The sequence below is a fragment of the Hipposideros armiger genome, unplaced genomic scaffold, assembly GCF_001890085.2.
Source record: "Hipposideros armiger isolate ML-2016 unplaced genomic scaffold, ASM189008v1 scaffold_641, whole genome shotgun sequence".
NCBI lineage: Eukaryota > Metazoa > Chordata > Mammalia > Chiroptera > Hipposideridae > Hipposideros > Hipposideros armiger.
Genome location: NW_017731991.1, coordinates 911,627 through 937,695, shown reverse-complemented (window position 1 = coordinate 937,695; position 26,069 = coordinate 911,627). Strand labels below are relative to the sequence as shown.

The 26,069-nt window shown below is 39.8% G+C and overlaps 1 pseudogene; it reads left to right on the top strand.

Annotated features, from left to right (window-relative positions):
* The first annotated feature begins 204 nt into the window (after positions 1-204).
* Positions 205-26,069, top strand: LOC109372535 (ferritin heavy chain pseudogene; annotated as a pseudogene).

Genomic DNA, 26,069 nt, shown 5'->3' with positions numbered 1-26,069 from the left:
CTACATGGTCCAATGTCATTCACCACCACATCCACATCCAGTCATTGGAAGAATGGCTGAGAGAAGAGGAGGGAACTCCCATTCTTTTCAAGAACAGAAGCCCAAAGTTGCACACATATCTCCTACTTACATCCTCTTAACCAGAAGTTAGTCACTTGGACATACTGAGTTGCCATTAAGCCAGAAAACACAAAGAGTGTCGAGATGCCATTTTCCTATGACAACATCTTACTTGTAGATTTTTACACTTTTGTTCTGAAACTGCTCAAAGTTCACTGTAAGAACTGTGGCTGATCGATAGTATTTCTGGGGAGGTTGGGTACCTTCAATACACTACAAATTGTCTCCCACTAATTACTGATTCTCCAAAAACTGATGAGCTGGACTCTCTGATCTGGGCACTCAACAGTTCCCCCCACACACACACACACACACCCCTACTCCGTGTGCTCTCCTATCTCATGCTTACTGTCAGGAGAGGAGGATTGTATCTCATATGAACTTGAATAAGAGAAATTTCCAGATTGGGTGTCTGAGCAGAAATGGATTCCCTATTGAAGAGAAACACAATACCGTGGTATTGCCTGAGGGACCCTTTCAAATGTTCTCCCTAGGTCAGGAGTTTATTCTGTCTGCAACAGTTTCATGTCTGCTTCATGGGAGCTACAATTGTAATTTTAAACCTATGAAGTACATTAAAATGGATAATTTACATTTGTCATAATTAATTTATAAAACTACCTGACTAAACGAGGAGAGGCTGACAAGAAAAAATAAAATCAAGATTTTCAAAGTCAAAAAAGGATTTTGCCCATAAAAAGATGAATTAGATTTCACCAAATAAAATCAAGAATCCAAAAAGTATGAAGCTAAATATAGAAACAACTAAATTCATTATTTCTCAACGAAAGATCCCCAAACTCTCTTTAATTTGGGGCAGAAATTCAATTAATAAATGAAAAAATTGTTCTAATTTAATTATAATACAGACTATCACCTAATGATATTGAAATAGGTGATTGAGCCCAATGGTAATAAGTTCATTAACTAAAGAAACATTTGATATAGTATATTCAAGACCCTGTGCTCTGTAGTAGGTGCTATGAGAAGTAAAAGAAAAAAAAAGCGGGCTGGCCGAGTAGCGTGTTGGTTAAGAGCTGGCTTGGGATGCCAGCTCTGAGCAGCAGGGCCCCGGTTCGGATCCCACATGAGGACCAGTGACACTGCCCTCTACAGCTAAGATGGTGAGCAGCAGCTCGACCAGGAGCTGGGCTGCTGTGAGTCGCTGGCGACAGCATAGGCTGCAGCCCCTGCTGCAGTGGGCTTCCATAAGCTACCGTGTGTGGCTGGCAGCCAGCGTGAGCGGCCGGCAGCCAGTGTGAGCTGCCAAGAGCCGCTGTGAGCGGCCATCCAGAGGCCAGCGACTGATCTACCTCGTCCAGAAAGAGCGCAATGATAATACCAACATGGGCCAGTGAAGCAACATCCTCCACAACTAGACTGAAGAACAAAAGAACAGCAACTTGTCTGTTCCACTCCCCCAATTCCCCAATAAAATCTTTAAAAAGAAAAAAAAAAGTGTATGACTGTTTTTGCTTCTGTGTACCAAAAAGCTCTGTTTTTTCTTTATTTTAGAACTTAACATAATGTAGGCTTATCTGCCTAACTCAGTGGTTCTCAATCTGTTTGCCCTGTGGAATCACTTTGAAAGCTCTAAAATATGTATATACCAATACCCAGGTTACACTCCAGAACAATGAGAACAGACATCCTGAAAGTGGAGGCTACAACCTAAGTGATTTTTCCAGGTAGCCATGGTTGGGGACCACTGCCCTAACTAGACTATGAGCTCCTTGAGAAAGAAGACAATGTTCTTGTTCATCCCTAAATTCATCGTAGCGCCTGACACATAAATGCTCAAATGTTCAATAAATGGATGGATGGACAGACAGATAGATGCACAGAGGGATGAAAAGCTCGTGTTTCCTGCCCTCAAGGTCCTTATTATTATCAGGTAAGAAAAACACAACGTGTACACAGATAGTAGATACAAGCCAGTAGAGGTTGCATGACTGCCACTGTATTTCACAACAGATTCTGATCTGAAACAAAGCCTGGTTAAATGCATGTAATGGAGTACTTTCATTTATAAAGCTAAACAGGAAAGGCATCCATTACACTGCTGATTAACACCTAATTTTGAAAAAGAAGGAAGGAGTCGTCACACAGATTGTATCACTTAAAAGGCATAAAAACGAAAATGCTATCAACAATAAGGGGCAAAAAGACTAGCGCTTAGAAGTGCATTTCAGGTCTCCCTTAAGCCCTGTCATAATATCGCCTTCTCTAGGGCAGACTAAGCGTTCAGTTTGTCTTGGTTTGGTTTGGTTTTATGGTGAATTTCCTCTCTATTATAGTTATTTCCAGGTCACCTGCCTACTATACTTTCTTCTAATCTACAAGCGGTGCTTTCATTCAGCTAGATAATCCAGTATTTTGATATTTATCCTCCCAGGGCACTCAGCCAGCATCATTCTGACCTAACTCCACCACACCACAGTAAGCGTCACTTAGCAGAGCCCAGATCCTTTGATATCAAACATTACTCATAAGGGACTGTGCAAATTAAATGACTCATCTTAAATAACTGGAGCATTTATAATTAATATACTTCCCAATGTAAATTAAGTGAATAAATAAACAATGGAAACAAATGACATTTGGACAAAAGTCTTCTCTTCAGGTCAGCTTGTTTGATGAGGAAAGAAAATGCTTACCATTTTCTTGTGGAGGAAATTATTAGAACAATCTGAAATGCTTTCTAGCGTAAAATTTCATAACATGTCTATTCAAAAACATCTTTAATATAATGGAGAACAAAAAGTGACATTCAACCAAATGCATCCGGCAAATGAAATGCAGGCACAGAAGTGGAAAAACTGGTTTGAAGTTAAAACTGAAGTATTATTATCTCCCAAGATGCAATGATGATGTCTCCCATGTTTTTCAACTCTTGAAAAGAGGTGTATCAAGTTTCTAGGGTCCTCTGTTTCTTGGAAATGAGGTCTATCTGGGACATGTTCTAACTCCATTCTGACTCCTGACTAGCAGGAACCAAGAGGGAAGGGCAGAAACCACATAGGACACCACCTTCAGTGTAACCATGAATAGCAGCAGGGCTGAAAACTGACCACTATATCTTTGCCGTTATGTATGTCAACACTTACCCACCAGGTAATCACAGAACTTTGGTCCAAAAACAAAGTAACACTCTTCATCTATTTGACCTTTCCTCCCTTCCAGGAAGCTAATCTTTGCTGGTCCTCCTCCTTGTTCGCTGATTTCTTGTCTTTGTTGACTTTTTTCTTCTTGTTTCTCAAATATTTGTTTAATTTTCTGTCCATTTGCCTCTGTCATGGCCTCCAAAAATGGTTTTCCAACTCATTTTCTCTTCCTTTTTAGATTCAGATCGAAGTCTCCAATTGCCTCCTGTTCATCTTCACTTGAATAGCCAAGCATCCAAAACAAAACTTGGTATCATCTTACTCACAAAATCTGCTCTTTGTCCCTCTTTTTCCATCTTAGATTCATGATCTTACCATTCATCAAGTGTTCCACACCAATGAGGCGTCAAGTGTTCTTAAGATCCCACCTTAAAACTACTGCAGAAGTAACCTCTGCTCTCTGCCCCTCTTTCCATCTCTTCACTCAGGCTTTCAGTAGTTCTAATCTAGGCTAATGCAATAGTCTCCTAACTGATCTTCCTGCTATTTGTCTTTTTCCCACTTGTGTGACCATCATCCTGGGTTTAACTTCTTAAAGAACAACAAATCTGATTTTATCCCAGTTATGCTTATAAATTTTTGCTGACTCTCTCTTGTCTATAGGATAAAGTTCAAATTTAATCAGAAGGGCTATACAAGGCCCTTTCCAAATGACCCCAACCTACTTTTCTACGTTCACTCACCAATATGCCTCATTACACAAACAAATAAACTTCTCGTTATCTCTCAAACTGACTATGCCCTTCCTGCTTTTTGCATGTGTTATACCCTCTATGTGAAATGTCTGATGTTCTCTACTCTACCTTCACCCCAACCTGGAAAACTTTTTTTTCATTTAAAAAAAAATAGGTTAAATGTCACCTAGTTAGAAAGGCTTCCCTGATTTTCTCAGAGTCTAAACTACCCATATTTGAGCAGGCCAGGCACATAATCTTAAATCTAGTAGGCATCCTACTAAAATAAGCTCCTTGCGACTGATAGGAACTACACCTAATTGGTTCAGTTCCAGCATCTAACATTTTACACAGCATAGAGTCACTGTTCAGCTTATACGCACATATATACTTTAATGAATGAATCTCTTGCCCTCAGGCTTTAAGCACAGAGACCAAAAAAAAAAAAACCCAAAAAAAATCTGTTGAGACAGGATATTGAGGAGAAGGGAAATGTTAGGGAAAGAGGCAAAAATCCAAGTCAGACGTTAAAGCAAAAAAACTAGGCAGAAGGAAAAACTTTGAAGTTTATCAAAAAACCCTTCTAGATGGCGATGTAAGAGAGAAGATTCAAAGGTTCAGAGAGGGACAAAGAGGGAGTAGTTATAGGTGCTAATCCAGTGTAAACACCCAGGCAGGTAGATCTTCCCTCTCTGAGATCATATGGTTCATTTACAAATAATACTTTGTGTTGTAATTTGTCTGTTCACATGAAACACCCACCCGACTGTGTGTTCTTTGAAGGCAGCCACTCTACCTTTTTCATCTTTATAGCTGAGCGCCTGGTACCATGCCCATACTCACCCATGGTTTTGCTATAAACTTTTTGCTGCATCATAAAACCTTAGGTATAATAAATGATTGTGTTCAGGGCCTGAGTTTCACTATTAAAACCGCCAATTAAGGCAGACTTGGAGATAGAGAATCCAACAGTATCACTGTGCTGGGTGAGGTCATGGAAGTTTCAATCATACATGACGCCTGAGAAGCTTGCTTTTCTCAGCTTTATTTTAGGGCAATGACCCTGAACTTTGTCACCAGGCTTATTTCTACCTCAGTCCCAGGAAATTTTTCACCTTTAAAAGAGCTGATTAACAGTGTAAGCTAAATAAAGTACTAATAAAGAATTCTTGCCATGATTTAGTTCATGTCTTCTCAGACAGGATGTCTTTGACAGTTACAATCTCTGTTGGCACTTATAACCTCTAAGAGTATGGTCCTGTCTGATTAGACTCAGAATGTAGTCAGTCCCATTTTTAAAAGACCAACACAAAATTATTGCCCTATTAGTTTTTCTGTATTCCACTTAGACACGATTTAAATATGAACTTCTCAGATAAATATTTCACGATTTAAATATGAACTTCTCAGATAAATATTTCACAGATAAATAAATAAGGAGTAGCCACAAATTCTGTACCTGTCCTACCATCAAGAGGTAGAACCCATGTGCCCATCCCCTAAATCTGGGCAGGCTTGTGACTCGTTTGACCAATAGGGTACAGAGGAGGCAATACCATGTGATTTCTAAGGTGAGATAATATAAAACCATGCAGCTTCTGCCTTGCTCGCCCTTGGAACCACTTGAGCCACCACAGAAGTCTGACTCCCTAAGACCTCCAAGCTGAAAGGGGCACAAACAGACTCTTTATCGACAATCCCAGCGGAGCCAGTTCTTCAGCCATCTCAGCCTAGGGGAGATGTGTAAGTGAAGAGGCTGTATTGGAGGTAGACCTCTAGCCCCAGTCACTCAGGTCATTCCTAGCTATTTGAGTCATCCTAAATGAGATTCCAGAACCATCTCTGCTGTGCTCTTTCCAAGTTTCTTACAACACCCCATTTCAAAACCCAGACTGTTATAGCAACTACTTGGTGTTCATGAGAAAAAAGGAGTCTAACTCTAGATCCATTGATAGAGTGGAGAAATGGAATTCAAAACCCATCAGATTTCATATGTATGTGTAGGCTTGTGAATGAATGAGCATGTAGAAATGTGTGAAAGGCTATATACCAGGTTGTCAACATTTGTCACTTGTAAGGACCCAGGGAGAAAGGGAACGGGGGTAGGGGACGGGGAGACAGGTAGGGAAAATTATTAATTACTCAGTTTTTTTTGTCTTTATGCTATTTCACTCATTGCACTAAACTCACACTGCCTTTGCAATTTTTGAAGAGAAATTAAAGGGGAAGAGTTGTTGTTTTTATTTTTTGAGGCGTAGACCATGCCAACTTTTTTTTTCCATTTTCCTTCCCCCAACTCTTCCACAGTGATATCTGCTGATCTATTCCTAGAATTCTACAATGCCACAGCACATGAGTTAGAATTTGAAATGTTAACTAAAGAAGGTGTGAGTCCTTGATAGAGGAGAGGAGCCATTTTATGTGATTGGGGTATGATTCATTATACACGATTCAGTCACTGAGAGCTCCTCTAACACATAGTTTGGGTCCACAGCTAGTAACTAGAAATTCAGAATGTCTCTAAGTAGTTATTTTAATTATCCACCATTCTTGGGCAGTTGTTTGCAAAATTCTAACATTTACACTTTGTTAATAACTTGTAGCTAGACAAACACCCAGGTAACAGCAATCTCATGAAGATTGTCAGAAGCTGAAAGAAACCAATCTCACCTTTATAACCCATGTCTAATTCTCCCTGCAAGAAAACTAAAAAGAGAACTATTCTGTGGTGGTGCTGGGTTCAATACACAATATTCCTGCCATATAACAGTCAGAAAGAGTTCATTTCAGTTCAATTATCTATAAATACAAATTCGCAGTTGGGGCAGTTGTCTTCCAAGGTTTAATTGGTTTATATCTAACAACTCTAAACAGCTTGTCTATCGTTTTTTATTAGTATGGGGTATATTTCATAAGTAATTTTCCCCCAGAAGTTTCACTAGGAAGCTCTCAAACTCAGTTCACAAATGGATTTCTAAAAATTTCTATGGGTAATTCCACTTTGAAATTTTTTGAGGCTAAAGTTGCCAAAACCATGGTCTGCAGTGTAGAACCTTTGGAGCCTTGTTTATTGATTTGCCCTATCCTGGAGCAGACCCAGAATTGTTTTCTGAGAAAAATCTTTATATTGCGCACAGTGCTCCCCAGGCCTCCTGTATACAGAGGTGGGCCAAGGCCTACTCACAACAAAGTCTAGATTAGGCACCTTAATATTCATAAGGGGACATTCACTTTTTCCTCTTTGCTCAGTTCACTTTTGAAACATATCCTTTTTGAAGCAAATGAGTTCTAAAAATACATGTACTTGAATCAGTAACACCAAATAATTACTCCAAGGCATTAGTCAGATAATAAAGTACCTGTCACTGGCCAGCTTTTATCAAAATTCAAAGTGCAAGATACAATATTCAGGAAGAACTAATTAAAGGGTATAGAGTCTGCCCAGCCCAATACATAGTTTAGATTTTTATTCCTACATCAATCCAGACATTAAGAAAGCTTATTTTGCAGTTTTGTGTTTTTTGTACTACCCACTTATAGAGAATTACATTTGCTACATTGTGGTTTGGTCTTATACCCTCAAGTTACATTGAAGGATATTATAGGAAATAGATACACAAAACTAGTTATTTTAATTTTAAGGATTTTGTTGATAATATTGTCCACTCCATGATTCTGTGTCCTACTACTTAAGCATGCCATGTCCTATTCTTAAGCACCAAAAATACTAAATTTGAGTAGAAATTTTCCTCCAATTTCATAACCAGAAAAATATTAGCTTCCGTATTTTTATCTGCATTTGGTAGTTTAATTACTTATTAATGATTTGTTATTTTATTATTTATTTACTACTATTAGTTTTATCTGCATTATTATTATTATGTGGACAATCTGACTCTTTATTGATAATGTTGCCCTTTTGGCTTTGGCTAATCAGAGGTTTGGAACTAAACATAAATATGAAGTTCTCTTTTAACAGTAGTGGTAGACCTTATGGCATGCATAGCTGTGTATTATTAACGTTTACTTTAGTTACATGTCACCATTTTAAATTTATTTTTCCTGTAAATAAATATCTTTAGTTTTGGGAATACACTGTGCATGATCCAATAAGATATCTCAAACCTTTTTATCAAGGAAGTGGGTCATAATTTAATAAATGTTCATAATCCTGTGATGAGGAAGCTTTCTAGGTTCATGTACAGTGGGTAGGTAGGTTTTTGTAAGAGGCAGAATAGAGGATGTTGGAAAGACTGCTGCTGGGTTGGTCATAACAGAAATCTCTGAAGTTATCACATATCTAAAGAAATGGAAAAATACTAAGAGCCATGATCTGATTTATGTGAAAACAATAATATAGAATATCTTAATCTTAAAAGGGAGCTAATTTACAGTTTTAGGAAAATATGTCTCTTGAAACATTTCTTCTGAACAGTAATTGGAAAAAACAACAACAAAAAACCTTTTTAATAAGAGTTATTAAAAAAAACATTTCTCTAATTTTTATTAAAAGCTCACAAAACTGCTACATATTACATTAAATAGATTATTCCTTATGAACATGCAAGGATAGTTCCTAAAATCCTAAAAAGTGAAAAAAAAGTCCTAGTTCCTGTAAATGCATACCTCCCATTGAACAAGGGGCAGAGCCACCTCTTTGAGGGCAGGAAATGGGAGGACTCTTCGAATCACGGGATCCAGGATCATTGTGGTACTCTTAAAACAGTCCCAAATCTGGGCCAGCCGAGTGGCACGTTGGTTAAGAGCTGGCTTGGGATGCCAGAGGGCCCCGATTGGGATCCCACATATGAGGGCCAGTGACACTGCCCTCCACAGCTAAGATGCTGAACAACAGCTCAACCTGGAACTGGGCTGCCGTGAGTCGCTGGCGACAGCGTAGGCTGCAGCCCCTGTGGCAGTGGGTTGCCATGGGCTACTGTGTGTAGCCAGCAGCCAGCGTGAGCGGCCAGCAGCCGCTGTGAGCAGCCATCCAGAAGCCGGCGACTTATCTGCCTCGCCCGGGAAGAGCGCAATGATGGTGCCAACTTGGGCCAGTGAAGCAACGTCCTCCTCGACCAGACTGAAAAACAGAAGGACAGCAATTTGTCTGTTCCCCTTTCCCGATTCCCAGCGCTGTTCCCTCCCCCAATTCCCCAATAAAATCTTTAAAAAAAAAGTCCCAAATCTGGTAGGAGAAGGAGGTACCAAAATGCAACATATAGATGATGTATTATAGAAATCTCTGACCGTTTAATGTGAAATTTTCTGTGATCCGAGATTCTGCAGGTCAAATGAAATTTGTACTGAATCTGTTCATGACCCTGCCAGGTCATGACCTCTGATCAAGTAGGTCAACATCATTTTATAGATGAAGAAAAGTTTCTCTATGATCTATTATTAGATAGGAAGCTAACCTTTACAGGCACTGAATTACTCTAACCATTTGGCTAAGATGTAGGCTGCTGTTTAGCTTCAACAGAAATGCAGAAAAAAAAACCTGTAACCATGACAGTTGCTCAATAAATAGTGCAATATATATTCTTCTGCTGTAACTTCATTGCTTAAGCCACTCCTTGAATTTGGATTCTAGAGATTCAATTACCACATGTATCAATTTTCCTATCTGAAATATGGAGATAACAGTCTTTGCCTTAATTATCCAACAGGGTTATTATGAGATTCAAATGAGATAACCTATGTTTAAATGATTTGAAGGGCTTAAATAGAATGCAGCTGTGATGTGTTGTTCTCACATCACTCCAGTGATTAATCCAGAATAAGGCAGTATGATATTCTACAATGGGGTCTTTCCCAGACACTTAATTGTTTATTTCCCCAGTTTTAAATTCTTACTAAACCTTGGAATCAAGAAATATACAGAATATTATTGTAACATTGGGTATCCTCTTCATAGAAATTTTTAAATATTTCTTTACATACATAAGATATGACATTACTTAAGTACTTTAGAAATTAGGCAACGCAACTGTGCCACTTTGAGAGGCAAAAACTACAAGAAGTGGATACTATCTGGCTTGAACAAGTTTACACAATTAATGCAACTAAAAGCTGTTAGGGTACACAGCACAAAAGAGAAATTTTACAATATAGTTTTTGTGGTAACTCATTAAGAAAACACCATTGGCTGGAGTCTAAGGTGGCTCTACCCTGTAGAGAAGTCTGCCCTATATCATTTATTGATATTGTTGTGGGGTTTCACTGAGTTATTTTTAAACAAATTTCCCCTCATTTAAAAAATGTTATATGTTCCTTGTCGAATATTCAAAAATGCAGAAACTAAAGGGAAGAAAAAAAATTACTATTAATTTCAATAACCAGAGATGTACACTGTACCTATCTTGGTATATTTTCTTCCATATACATGCACATGTGTATATGTGTGAGTATACATACACATAGTATATATATCATATATATAGAAATACTTTTTGCAAAAGTGGTATCATAACATAGATTCCACTTATGTTTAGACATTGTATGATTAAATATCCTTCAAAAGTATAATTTCAGTGGCTTCTTATTTTTTCATCATTGTCTGCAACCTTGTGGAAAAATATGTGATATGGATTCTTTGATCATCTTTCATGCTAATGGTAGAACTTTTTTTGTCTTACTTGTGAATTTATCCTATTGAGTTATCTATGAATTTGAAGCTTGGGAGATATAGGCTGAAGATGTGAGTTTGAGAATCATCAGCAAATAAATGGGAGTTAAAACTATGACACCTACTTACTATGACTCTTTAGCCAAGCCACTTAATCTCTCTATGCCTCAGTTGCCTAATCTATAAAGTGCGGATTATCATGTCTACTTCACACAATTCTTTTGAAGGTTAATTAATAAAATTATACTTTCACTTAGCACTTGATATGTGTGAGTTCTTTAAAAACTAAATTAATTGCTAAGATCATCTTGGAAGGCCACATAGAACAGTGATTATTAGCCTTTGAGAGACATGAATGCTTTTGAGAATCTGCTGTAAACTATTGGCCTTTTCACTAGAAAATTACACATAACTGAACACCCAAATTCTGCACAAAATTTCAGGAGGTCTGTGGATCCCTAAAGAACCTGTGCTTCAAAATTCTTGATGCAGAATAAGAGGGAAACTAAGAGGATCAAACAAGGGGAAATCAACATTTAAGGAATGAGCAGAGTAAGAGAAGATGAAAAAGAGATTACCAGAAAATTAGAAATAAGGAGGTTGTGATAAGTTGTCTCAATTTGGCAAATAGGTCCAATAAAAATAGTTAAAGGGGTCATTGGCAACTTTCACAAATGGCGTCAGCCTGATAGCGGAAGAGAAAACTAGAGTTTAGTAAGTTGAAGAGTGATGAACGGGTATAAAAGTGGAGACAACTCATGGACAAAAAAAGGAAGGAAAAAGATGAAATTCAAGTCAAGGGAATTTCATGTCAAAAAAGGGCTGATTTTTTTTTGTTTTTTGTGCCTATTTTACTTTTTGATCATGAAAAAAAATTTTTTTAGCTGTTTGGGGGGTTTTTTGTTTTTCTGTTTTTTAATGATGAGAAAGACTTTGGGTTTGTGGACTCAGGGTCAGAACCAATAAAAAGATGAAGCTGGGAAATCCAGAACAGAGAAGGAATGATTGATGAAGCCACATTGCAGCGATGTTGATGGGGAGGGAGGAATGGGACCAAGTGCTCCGGGAGAGGGTTCGGCTTTGAGCAGGAAGAGGAGTAGATCATCCTCTGAGTATGAGAAATGGAGGTAGGGAAATGCCTACATATAGTAAGTGTTACATAGGGCAGATAATTGACAGGTGGCCGAGGAGAATGATGGTGATTCGGAATAGAAGCCAAAGGGGATGATAACAAAATCTAATCAAACAAGTAAAATTCGATTGCTTGGTGATAGCTATGAGAACTCACTCACCTTTAAAATCTTGATAATCATTACTAGCACATACCAAGTAAGTATTTTGGCAACTAGTCTTCCTGGCTCACAGGCAACAGTATTTAGATGGAATCATTGTAATTACACCTTTACCGATAATATATTAGTTTTACAAAATTGTCAAAGCTATAGTAAGTAGACATTATAAGTATATATGTAATATCCATATGATGAATAGATAGATAGATAGATAGATAGATAGATAGATAATTATGTGATTCTAAGTACCAAAATTTTATGTTTTGCTGTGCTTTGGGTACAATGTTTATTTTAACCAGCTGTTATGTTTTCAAACATTGATTTGTTTTATTCTTCTCATCCTTGCATAACCATAAGGAAAGTCAGCTTCTTTGAGCAACTTCTTCAAGAATCTGCCCAATAGAGAAAATAGAATGAATTTCACTTCCCACTGCTATTACACTGTACCAAGTGTAATGGTACCAGAAACAAAGTTAAAGTTGAAGCATGTTCACATAATAAATTACAAAAATTTCCATAGCAACATTCTTGATTTCTCTGGGCCCAAGCTGTGTGTCACTTTATAATGAATCATTATCTCAGGCAGATGTTCTTGTTAGGAGATAAATTTTTCCCACTAGATTTAATGCTTAAAACAGAAGTTATTCCCAACCTCCATACCTTCTAAATACAAAAAGCCCCTGTGATAGCTTCATCTGAGTTGTTTTTCTCTCTTCTTTTGGATTATGTGGGAAATGTGCTGCACATTTTCACTTAGTGATTACAGTTATATGGGTACGGGGGAAAGAGATGAAAGGACAATCTAATTTGAACTATTTAAAACCTTAAAACTTCAAAAATCAGGAATTACATCTGAAGGTGTTCAGGTTTCTCATGGCTTACGAGGGTTTAAAGAGCAGTTTCAAAAATATATCAGATTGTCTTTAAAAATATGACACTGAAAAGGAAAACAATGTGTTTGTCACATTGTTTGACGGAGATAAAACAAGTATGCAAACTGGTAAGTTGTGCCTTTAATGTACTTGTCCATAGTGCCATCAAGCGGTACTCTCGGTTTTACAAATAGTATTTCTAAGCCCGGTAATTCAGTTATTCTAAGAGTTAGACGCTAGGTGGCAGTAGATTTCCTGTTAAAGGAGCCTTTGATGAAAAGGTGGAAATTGCTTACTCCCATTCTAGGGCAATTATTCATTCTTTTTAAAATATTGGAACAGGTACAACCTAATTCAAAAGTCAAAAAATATATATTCTACAGGATTTTGTTTTACAATGTTGTTTACAACATAGGTTGGTCACATTTTTTTTAAAATTACCTTTCTCATACTTTAAATTATCATTTATTCTCAAGCAGAAGCAAAATATTAAACAGTTGTTTCCTTTATAAGTATGCCCAACTTAGGCAACAGAATCTCACCAATTTTTTCTCTGCTTTTATCAAGGTCCCATGATTAGCGCACACACACACACACACACACACACACACACATACACACACACACAAATCCAGCTGTATTGACTCTTTATATAGTTACTAATTAACAAAATTTTGCTAAGCCAAGACTTAGAGGCAGAAAAACCCATGAAAAATTTACACAACTAGTTAACTTACATTAATTCATATACTGTCATATATATATTTCCTTTTCATATATGGGCAGGGAGGTCCTGTGACTATCATTCCGTTTCCTTTTTATCCTGCTTCTGAGACTAAGTATTCTTCCTAATTTCTCCTGCCATACAGAAAGAAACACTACACCACTTTGAAACACAAATCCAAGATGCCTGGCTTAGGAGGTTTTTCTAGGTTCAAACAGCAAATGTTACATAATGCATAAGAATCCAACAGAGCCATGATTCTGTGCAAAAATTTGTCTTCACATTCATTTAAACAAAATCCAGATCTTCCCAAACTGTCAAATGATTGCCACACAAAAAGGATAGCAGGAGCATGAAGCCCCATCTGTAGCTGACAGGTTCATTTCTCCTTAGGGATCTCATTCCTGACACCTGCCATTACTAGGTTCAGTTAAGGTGAGGAGAAAAGAAATGCCCTTTCACCTTTAACATCCTGGCTCATTTTTGGACACAGACACTTTCTTTAATACCAACAAGTAAAACTTGAACAGGGCTGGCATATTTAAACAAGACCTGTCTAAATAAAAAAGAATCAACTATGGGAAGCTTGATGGAAACAGAGAATTACACTAGCCCCATTGGGGTGAATATGTGAAAAGGTTGAACTAATCCCTTGGTTTTTGGGTAGTCACCAGGAGAAAATTAAACCATGTCCTTTCTCCATCTTTATTCTAATCCCCTGTAAGAAAAGGTTAGACATTGATAATCTCAAGTCCTGATAGAATCCTAATGGATTTTTTTTTAAAGATTTTATTATTGGGGAATTGGGGGAAGAGAACAGACAAGTCGCTGTCCTTTTGTTCTTCAGTCTAGTTGAGGACGGCGCTTCACTGGCCCATGTTGGTATTATCATTGCGCTCTTCCCGGGAGAGGCAGTCACTTGCTGGCCATTGGACAGCCACTCAACGGCAGCTCACAGCAGCTCATGAAAGCGCACGCCAGCTGCCAGCCAGCCCCAGTGCAGCTTATGCCGACGCCGGCGACTCACGGGAGCCCAGCTCCAGGTCAAGCTGTTGTTCACCATCTTAGCTGTAGAGGGCACAGCATCACTGGCCCTCATGTGGGATCCGAACCGAGGCCCTGCTGCTCAGAGCTGTCATCCCAAGCCAACTCCTAACCAACGTGCCACTCGACCGGCCCCCTAATGGATTCTTTTGGAGACAGTGTTGTGGGGTAGAGGGTGGCAAAGAACTGACCTTTCTGTGCTTTGAAACTAACAAGAAGTAGAAGTGATTCTTGCTATTAACAACCCCCTGCCCCCAAAAAAGTCAGGCCTTTTTTGGAAGGTGTATCAAGCTAAATAGCCCTAAAAGGCAGCTGCCACATTGGATGTGAGGAGTGGGGAGTAAATGCCTGAGCAAGGGGGTGAATCTGCCAAAGCGAGAGGGAGGACCTGGCTGCATGTTCCCACAGGCCCCTACACAGATGGAGACCAAGACCCCACCCAAACCCAGCCCCCCAGATGTGGCAGAGACTCATATATAGAACATGCCATGGGAGCCTGGGTCCTGTGCTGGGCCTTGGACGCCTCAGCAGAGGTCTCTGTTTCTGAGTTTAGCACAAGAGAGCATATCACAAAATCTCCCTACTCTGAGTGCACCGCAAAAGCATCCTGGGAAATGAAAAGGTTTAGTGCCAACATCACAGGCTGAAAGTGCAGCCTTCCACAGGTTTCCTAGACTGATTAAAACCCAGGTTTCTTATGGAATACAAAGTGTGTCCTGAGCTTCTGGTCCACACTCAGAAACAGAGGGATGAACCAGATGGAAAGTAGGGAAGTACGGCATATTTAAATACGAAGTGTAAGTAAAGCAAAGTCATCCTTTACATAGATGATATGGCTTGCCAACGATGATGTGCACTCTTTAAAGCCTGACTGGGTCAGGTTCCAGCATCCAGTGATAGGCATGTCCTAGAGCTCACCACCTACACACACAGGCCAGTGTCTCCTGAGGTAGCTAGACTAAGATTAAGACCCAGAGTAGGAGGGGAATATCCCTTCCTCCAGCCAGTGTCAGTCCAGTTCCAGTCTGAAAACCTCCTCTTCCCAGTGTGAATGACATGGGGATTAACACAATCTGACAGGAGATCACCTCCACCCACAGGGGTGTGGCCTTCCAGCCTCCACAAAGCCTCCAACAGACCAACACAGAAGACATACGAAAACAGTATACCATTGTGTTTTGTTATATTTGAAAATCACTTTGATGCTGTGTGACACAGCTTAATGACGATAAAGCGTTTTGCTTTTCAGATGAACACGTCCTGTTCTAATCTTTAGTTCATTTTACAGTGATGTTGGGTAACAGCTATAGAAAAAGGAAACAAAGTTTCCCTTCACCATCCCAGCACTATTAAAAACACTTCATTTTCAGGTTTGCAAATTTCTGGATGTGTGTTCTCAACACAATTTCACAAAGTGGCTCTTTTTCAGATCTTGGGATTAATACTTCTTAAATGTCACATACAAACATATGTAAGTTTCCAGGAAATAAAAGAGATGCCAGATGACTGACAAAACCTTGCAGGCTTTATGACAAAGCACTCTGAGCTCCTCAGACATGCCAGAGCCTTCCTAGACAGTGGCCATCCCACACTCATAGAGTTTAGTTAATGTTTCCTTCTGGTGATTTGAACACTTCACTCTAAAGACCGTCCTGCCCTTCTAGGGTGCAGGTCCACGACTTTTGTACACCTGGGGAATAGTCTATTACTTCTGTGAATTCTGGCTTATTAACTGGTTTATTACTTCTGTGAATTCTGGCTTATTAACTGTAACAATTATTTTGTTCACCTATACGACATGTCAAATGTCACCTATCTGCTTAATCAGCATTTCAGGAAATAAAACGCCATTGCCTGAGTAAGAAAGACTGGCCTGATGAAATATCTTGGAGGCACTCCTTAGGACTAATTAAAATAATAGACACTGTCACATGGTACAATTATTTTCCAGAAAACAGCTGACGTGTACACATCTATGCTTGGCAAAAATTCCGACCAATTTCACAACAATGTTTTATTCCAGACTGAAATCATCTTTTAAAAAAAGAAAAAGAAAAAGACAGATGGGGCAGTGGGGAGAAAGAGGTAAAGGGGAGAGAGAGTGAGAAGGAAGGAAGGAGGAAGATTTTAATATATCAAGAGGGATTCTAGACTTTACAGGTGTCTTTCAGCATTATGGTCAGATACCTACCAATCCTATAATAAAATTTTATTAACTACAGAAAGGACATTTTAGAACAAATAAACTTTTTTAACAGTTTAAGGAATCTAGAATGCAGTTCAAAGAGTTATCAATATACTGTTTATTTTAAATTCAAAATATAATGTTTTGCCATTTACATTTAAACAAAACATTTTCAAAGCTTTAACAATTTCAAGAAGAATGATATGAGATCATGAAATTACTGCATATAGAACAAATGGCCTGGGAGGTCAAATATTTCATTTTTACCCGAAAGATTAATTAATTCAAAATATTCTATTCTAACCTCAAATTCACATTGAAGAATCATAGCATTAGATTTTTTTTTCAGGTTTTACTATTTATCCAATTAACATAAATGACTTTTGGGAGAATTAATCAAGACGAAACTATATTCAAAAGGATCATGGAAGGGAAAATATAGAGTGAACATTACAAGTAAAGACAAGTATTACAGAAGTGCAGAGTCTACTCATGGTCTACTCACTCTAATTTAGTAGATATCTAGAACACATCTGCAAATCACCTGCTCTGTCTTCAGAATAGACTGGACACATCCACAAACAATAGGACTCACACACCCAGAGGGAGCTGGGCGTTGTCGCGCTTGCGCTTGGAGGACGACAGTGCTGGCATGTTGGTTCCTTATCTGGGAAGAAGGGATCATAAAGTGCTCTTTGTATCAGACTTAATTTGCTCCTGGTTTCTAAATCTTACTCAAAGACAAAAAGGAGGATTTTTTTTTTCCCATCTCCTTTGATTCGGTCTTGAATATTGACTTAAAAAATGTTTTTAATTCTTGCCATTAGTCTAAGGGAGAAGGTTTATTTAGGGATTGAAATTTATTATCTGCTAATGTTTTGGTTTAATGAAAAGATTGGCATTTGGGGTTCCAAAGGGAAATCGAGTTTGTAGCTTGCTTCAAACTTATTGTGTTCCCCAAAACATTATTTTTAAAATATATTCTCCTTTTTGTTTATCTGCATTCAGTTTTTCTAAATGTTGGATTCTAGAGAAATATATTTGAATAGCACTTGCTACTTCCATGTGTTTTTTGCTAACAATAAAGTTATATAGTGAGCACCCCAGATAACGGCTTTAAAATTCAATTTGGGAGATCATATATAGTTTTAAATTTTCATATAAAGATTGCCATAAAAGCTCATTCAACAAGCCATGTGCAAGAAATGCAGAGAGAATGATAGTTGGATAAAATTTTGGACTTTCTGAATTTCCTACTTTGTGGATTCTTTTTCAGAGAGCTTTTCAATTAACAGGGAAAAGAGGTAGCTCAGTCAATATAAAGGGATGAAGTAGGTTATAGAATAAGCTTTTCTTTTTAAAAAAATTAAAGTATAATTGACATTTAACATTACATTAATTTTAGGTGTACAAAATGATTATTTGATATTTGTATATTCTGTGAAATAATCACCACAATAAGTCTAGTTAATATCCATTACCATACATAGTTACAAATTTTTTTCTCATGATGAGAACATTTAAGATCTACTCTATTAGCAACTTTTCAAATATGCAATAAGCTTTTCTTTTGTGAGCTTCTAATTAACAGGATCATAATTGCTCACGCTAACTTTTAGGACTAAGCAAGATAAAATACGATCAACATCATGGCATTTTCTTTTTGCCACATTTTCATTTCACATAGAGTTTGCCCATTCAAACAAAAACAGGAGAAAAAAAATCTTTCCATTACAGTAGTCATGCATCACTTAATAATGGGAATACATTCTGAGAAATGTGTCATTAGGCAAACATCATCGAGTTCACTTCCACAAACCTGGATGGTACAGTCTACTACACACCTGGGCTATAGGTACAGCCTATTGCTCCTAGGCTACAAACCTGTACAGCATGTTACTATACTGAATACTGTAAGTAATTGTAACACAATAGTATTTGTGTATCTAAACATAGAAAAAATACAGTACAAAATATGGTATAAAAGATAGTGTGTGTGTGTGTGTGTGTGTGTGTGTGTGTGTGTGTGTGTACACAGGGGGTTGGCTGTGGAGAGAGGCACCCTGGGAAAGAAAGTAAACATCAGGAGGAGGGAGGGAGGAAGGGAAGGAAGGAAGAGAAGGGGAGAAAAAGGGAGAGCAGAGATCAAAAGTGACCCACAGAGATAAACCCTGAGATAAGAAGTAATAAATGTGAAAGGGGGAGTAAAGGGAAATAAAACAGGATTGGGAGGAGTGACAGCAGACTCCGGGCTTCCTTCCTCCCTAGCTGGCTCTCTCCACAGCTCTGGCTCTGCTGTGGGTGTGGGTGTGGGGGTTGGGGGAGAGGGGAAGGAGGAGAGGGAGGGGAGGGCCAAGGTGGGTCGATAGTATGCTGAGCCTTCTCAACTATTTAAGTCACCCCCAACTAGCAGTAAATTCAACATTGTAATCAAGTCCAGACTTTTCTGTGAACATCACAAGCAACTTTTTGCTTATAACCCGTTACAGTCTTATGAGACCATGTTTGTTACATGGTTCCTCTTGAACTAAACATTGTTATGTGACACATGACCATAGACCCTCTTTATCCACAATTTTGCTTTCCATGGTTTCAGTTACCCCCAGCCAACACAGTCCAAAAATATGAAATGGAAAATTCCAGGAATAAACAATTTTTGAGTTTTATTGCTTACTGTTCTGAGTAGTTGAAATCTCACTCTGTCCTGCTCCAGCCCATCTGGACGTGAGTCATCCCTTGGTCTAGCATCTCCACACTGGATGCTCTCCACCCATTAGCCACTTAGTAACCAACTCAGTTATCAGATCAACTGTTGGAGTATCACAGTGCTTGTGTTTGAGTAACCTTATATTACTTAATAATGACCCCAAAGCCATTTATATAGCTTTTATTACAGTATATTGTTATAATTGTTCTATTTTATTATTAGTTATTTTAATTAAACTCTTACTATACTTAATTTATAAATTAAACTTCATCATAGGTATGTATGTACAGGAAAAAACATAGTATATATTGGGTTTGATACTATCTGTAGTCTCAGGCATCCACTAGAGGACTTGGAATATATCCCCCATGGATAAGGAGAGACTACTGTATATTAGTTACAGTTTAAATCAATCAAGTATAACTATACCTTTGTTAACCTTTTAGCTCTATTATAGTCAAAAAGAAAAAACGATCTAAGGAAATTACTTTTGATGGGATGCTTTTAATAACAACTCTCTCATCTAACCATCATTTTTTACCCTGGGTGAATGTATTTTATCAAATTTTTTTGTAAATTTTCGCCTATTTGTTTTCTTTGCACAAAAAAAGGTTAACCTACTTATGTTTTTTAAGAAAGCATTGATGAGAATAGAAAGGATCAATATTACAGATGCTAAATTAATATTACAGATTTCTATCATGTACTGAACTTCTACTATGTGCCAGGTGCTCTGTAAGGGGCTGGGGATACAAGCTGAATTAAATGCATGGGCCCTGACCTCAAGGAGGCAACAACCTACTGGAAAAGATACTAACAAACAACCAGAATACCATGTGATCTTTGTTACTGTGGAAGTATAGCAGTTGGAACTCTTTGGTTGCAAGTGACAGAAAACATGACTCACACTGGCTTAAGCAATAAGGAAATGAATTGGTTCACATAACCAGAATTGAAAGAGGGAGAATGGTCCATAGAGTTGACGTAAAGCACACCTTAATCCAGGGATGTGAATGGTGTCACCGGAATTGGTTTGTGTTCTCTCTTAGCTCTTCTGCATTGGGTTTGTTCTCAAGTTCCAGCAATCGTCCCTGGAAACACATAGCTCATTCTCAATATGTATTATTTGGGGAGATTGCCCTTTCATTACCCAATATTAACAAAAGGGGAAGATTTGTAAACTTAATAATAGATACTTATTTTGATACTCTCTCTCTCTATCCCTATTGGTCCTGCGCTTTTGCTTTCTGGGGTTATATTTCTAAGTAAACATCACGTACATAAGCCTTTGTCACAGGTTCTGCTTTGGAGGGACCCACACTAAGGCTGGGGTGTTATCCCAGCACACACTGACTCCCTAATTGCCTCTCTGACCCATTAGAGCAGGCTTCCAACAACCAAGCTTCCTTCTACTACATACGAGCATGGTCGTGGAACCCTGGGACAGAGCCTGACAGACAAACTGGGCCACTAAGAACTTTCCCCAGACATTTGGAAATGGATTGAGAGAAAGTTGTTCCCTCACTGTGGTAAACTGTATCTGATGAAGCTTCGTGGGTCCCCCTTCCCATGGTGGGCTGGAGCACACTCACAAGAGCTGATAACAGAACACCTAGATTTTGTCCACCAGCCTGCTGGGAGCTGGAAATATGCCATGGTGAGAGCACTTACATTATAAAAATCAACAACTGCTACAAATCCAGCCCTTTTTCCCCCAAAAGAGCCAATTTAATAGTATGCCACTGACTCTTTAACTCTGTTTTCTAAAACCTGAGAAATGCATAAGGATCCAGTTAGAGAACAAAGTATGGACCAGGAAAAGGTCAAGCAAAACCAAATAATCCCAAAATAAAGAGTCTTGGTAATGTGTTGGGGAACACAATATTCAGCTGAGGCCTCTCCTGAAATGACAATCTATCCTGAAATAGAGGCCTCTCCCGAAAAGGGGACCTCTCCTGGAAAGATTACCCCTAAAATGAAGACCTCTGAGCCCAGAGATCAACTCTGCTTGATCTGCTCACCCATTAGCAGGCTTAAAACTAAACTGGGCCTGCCAGAGACAATCCTTGGTCTGAACTAGTTACTACCAGGAGACAAAGGACAAGTGGCAACACTGGTCCACAAATTAACAAGAGACAATAGAGTCATGCGATTGTGTCGCCCACATTCTGAAGCCATGATATCACTGGTTAACAAAGCACAGTGTATATCAGTCATTGCTTCATGTCACCAGTAAAATAAACCAACCCTCCTCGACGAAAAGGAACATGCCACTGGAGGAGAAAGGATGGAATTGTTTCCTGCAATATTGCTTACTTCTGGAGAGAAAAGGAGAAGGGTCCGTCCTCAAAAAAAAACATGTGAGCACCTGGGCAGCAGCTATATTTTCAGCCATGAAGTCTGAGGAGCAGGGGTAGGCACTGCCAAAGAGAATAATAAATCAAAGAATGCAAGATGGAGAATGCTGATGCTTTAGGTTCCTGGTGACTTTAGTTCCTTTTGGAGGCTCAACAGATAAAGCACTTAGAACAATATGGATAATGGTACTCTACAAGTATTGGCCACTATTTATTTATTAATGCCAGCATGTTATTTCAAAGACTTCATTTGTAATTTATTAAATATTAATATTTAGGCTGTTTCCAGTTCTCCATTCTAGCAAAGACAGATGATAGATAGATAGATAATAGATAGATGATAGATAAACAGATGACAGATAAATTAGATAGAGTTAAAGAAAAATTATTCTGACACTTGTTAACAATAAGGAAGAATGTATTCAAGGCTATTGCACTGGGGCTATTGCAATAGGAGAAAGAGATCAGGCTCAATTTCAAATACAACTGCAAATGGGGATTTATAGCCAAAGAGCAGGGTGAGGAGGTCAATGGATGGAAAATTACTAAGAAAAAAGCACCCCTGGGATCTGGATCCAAGATGGCAGAGTAGATAAACACTGTGCCTGTGTCCTTCCGTGAACACATTAAAATTACAACTAAATTATAGAACAATCATCCTGGAGAACCATCTGATATCTAGTTGAACAGAAGTCCTACAACTAAAAATATAAAGAAGAAGCCACACTGAGACTGATAGATGTGGACCAGGCCCCAGAGCTGCATGTGGCGGTTGAGAATCAGAAGGGATGTCTCAGCAGCCTCAGTTTCCCCCAGAGTAGTGAGAGAACGCAGCCCCCCACAACAGGCTCCCCAGCCTGGAGCACTGGTGCCAAGAAGAGGAGCCCCCACAACATCTGACTGTGAAAAACAGTGGGGATTCCGACCATCCGGGTGAAACTGGAGGCTGTGGGAAGCCCAGACATGATCTTAAATGACCCGTGCACTGACTCACTCGCTCACGGGCACTCGTCTTGGGCTCCAGCGAGGGACAGTGACTCGAGGGCTATCAGAGACATATGGGGAGCAGACTGAGGTATGTGGCTTCCAGACCAGGGCTGGAAGACAGTCACCGTTTTCCCGGTGAGGGATCCATCTTAGTGCAGCCGGCAGGCAGGCACCATCTTTTTGTATGTTGAGCCCCACCCCCTCTGGCCAAATCTGAATCTGATTGGCTGGGTGAGCTCCACTGCTTCACTCTACTGGCTCACTGGGAACCCACTCCATTCAACTCAAGCACTTTCTCCATAAACGACCAGCCCCTCCTGCATTGTACTCTTTCTTGGAAAACTATCAGAATTCAGCAGGCCCCAGGTAGGTGGCGACTGGCTTTGGTGTGCTATAAGACTTTTGATGGGTTGCTTCAGGCTCAACACTGGCACCAAACCAGAATTTACATGAACCTGGTGACCACAATTCTTCCCAGTCTAGTGACTCCGAGACTCTGCCTCATCCAACTCATGTCCTGTACAAGGTATTATCAGTGGCTGAACCTTAAGGGAGCCAGCAGGTGGCAGCAGGCCTCCAGGTGTCCTGGCTTTTTGCAGAGCTACCCCAGACCTGGTACTGGTGGCAGGGGTCCTCAGCATGGCCTCTCCCACTTGCCTCCAGATACAGCACAGGAAACAAACAGCTGTGGATCACTTTGTAGCTGCTACCAGGTAGTCCCCATCCAGTCACAATCAGTGGCTCACCTGGGCCTGCACCAGAGCCCCTCCCAAGAGGGCCCAGAACCAACATAATTACGGGTTGGCTTCAGACCACAGCACAGCACTGCCCAATTAGCCCCACAAACAGCACACAAAACAGGTGCTTTCAACAGGCACCAAAGCCCACTGGGGCAAATTCCACTCAGTAGGTAAGCCTCCTGCACAACAGCCCATAAGCTGTGAATGTGGCCAAATCCCACAGTCAGTCAGCCCGAGGGTCATTCCCATTCACTGACATGCCAAGACCAATCAAGGCTCAACTATAACAGGAGGGCACACACAACTCACACAACGGATGCTTCTGGAGTACCCAGAGCAGGTGACCAAGGAGACTGTGCCACTGGGCCCCACAGGGCCCCTACTATATAGGGCCACCCAGCCAAGACTGGGAGGCATAGCATCCCTACCTAATACATAGAAACAAACACATAGAGGCAGCCAAAATGAGGAAACAAAGAAATGTGCCCCAAATGAAAGAACAGGAGAAAAGTCCAGAAAAACAATTAAATGAAATGGAGGCAAACAACCCACACAAACAATCCAGAGATGGAGTTCAAAACAATGGTTATAAGGGCCGGCCGAGTGGTTCAGTTGGTTAAGAGCTGATTTGGGACACCAAAGGACCCCGGTTCGGATCCCACATATGAGGGCCAGTGACACTGCCCTCCACAGCTAAGATACTGAACAACAGCTCAACCTGGAGCTGGGCCACTGTGAGTAGTCGCCGGCGACAGAGTAGGCTGCAGCCCCTGTGGCAGTGGGTTGCCATGGGCTACCGTGTGTAGCCAGCAGCCAGCGTGAGCGGCCAGCAGCCGCAGTGAGCAGCCGTCCAGAAGCCGGCGACTGATCTGCCTCGCCCAGGAAGAGCGCAATGATGGTGCCAACTTGGGCCAGTGAAGCAACGTCCTCCACAACTAGACTGAAGAACAAAATGACAGCAACTTGTCTGTTCCCCTTCCCCCAATTCTCCAGTGTTGTTCCCATCCCCCAATTCCCCAATAAAAATTTAAAAACAAAACAAAACAAAAAAAACCCCAATGGTTATAAGGATGCTCAAGGAACTCAGTAAGAACTTCAACAAAGAGATTGCAAGCATAAAAAAGGGCATAGAAACCATAAAAAAAAGTTTGAAGTGAAGAATACAATAACTTAAATGAAGAATGCACTAGAAGGAATCACCAGCAGACTAGATGAAGCAGAGGATTGAATCAGTGATTTGGAAGACAAGGTAGCAGAAAACAGCCAATCAGAACAGCAAAAAGAAAAAAGAATGTTTAAAAATGAGGAGAGTTTAAGAGACCTATGGGACACATCAAGCATACCAACATTCATATCATAGGGGTACCAGAAAGAGAAGAGAGAAAGCAAGGGACCGAGAACCTATTTGGAAAAAAATTATGACTGAAAACTTTCCTAACCTGGTGAAGGAAATAGACATACAAGCCCTGGAAGCACAGAGAGTCCCAAACAAGATGAACCCAAACAGGCCCACACCTAGACACACTATAATTAAAGCAGCAAAGTTTAAAGGCAAAGAAAGAATCCTAAAAACAGCACAAGAAAGTGAAGTACTAACTTATAAGGGAGCTTTCATAAGGTTGTCAGCTGATATTTCTCAACAGAAACTTTGCAGGCCAGAGGGGATTGGCATAAAATATTCAACATAATGAACAGCAAGGATCTACAACCAAGACTGCTCTACCCAGCAAGGCTATCATTTAAAATTGAAAGACAGATAAAGAGCTTCCCAGACAAGAAAAGCTAAAGGAGTTCATCACCACCAAACCCGTGTTACAGGGAATCACAGAAGTACTTATTTAAGACAGGGGGAAAAAAATCAAAATTATAAATAATAAAATGGCAATAACTACATATCTATCAACAATTACTTTCAATGTAAATGGATTAATGCTCCAAACAAAAGACAGAGGAGGGACAGTCTTCACCTGGAGTTGCCATGGTTTCCTGCTTCAACAGTGGTTGGACAGAACCGGTGCTCATCCCCCATCCCGCCAGCCACTGATATCTAGCCCTCCGCCACCTCCTCACAGCACCCTCGGAGGCCGCCAACAACCACCAGATGAACCCGGAGCTCTAACCTCCTACATCTACCTGTCCATGTCTTACTACTTTAACCACAGTGATGTGGCTTTGAAGAATTTTGCCAAATATTTTCTTCAACGATCTCATGAGGAGAGGGAACATACTGAGAAACTGACGAAGCTGAAGAACCAGCACGGTAACCGAATCTCCCTTTAGGATATCAGGAAACCAGATTGTAATGACTGGGAGAATGGGCTAAATGCAATGGAGTGTGCATTATACTTGGGGGAAAAGTGTGAATCAGTCACTGCTGGAAGAGCACAAACTGGCCACTGATAAAAATGATGCCCAGTTGTGTGACTTCATTGAGACTCATTACCTAAATGAGCAGGTGAAATCCATAAAAAAATTGGGTGACCACATTACCAAATTATGCAGGATGGGGGCTCCTGAATCTGGCATGGCAGAGTATCTCTTTGACAAGCACACCCTAGGAGACAGTGATGAGAGCTAA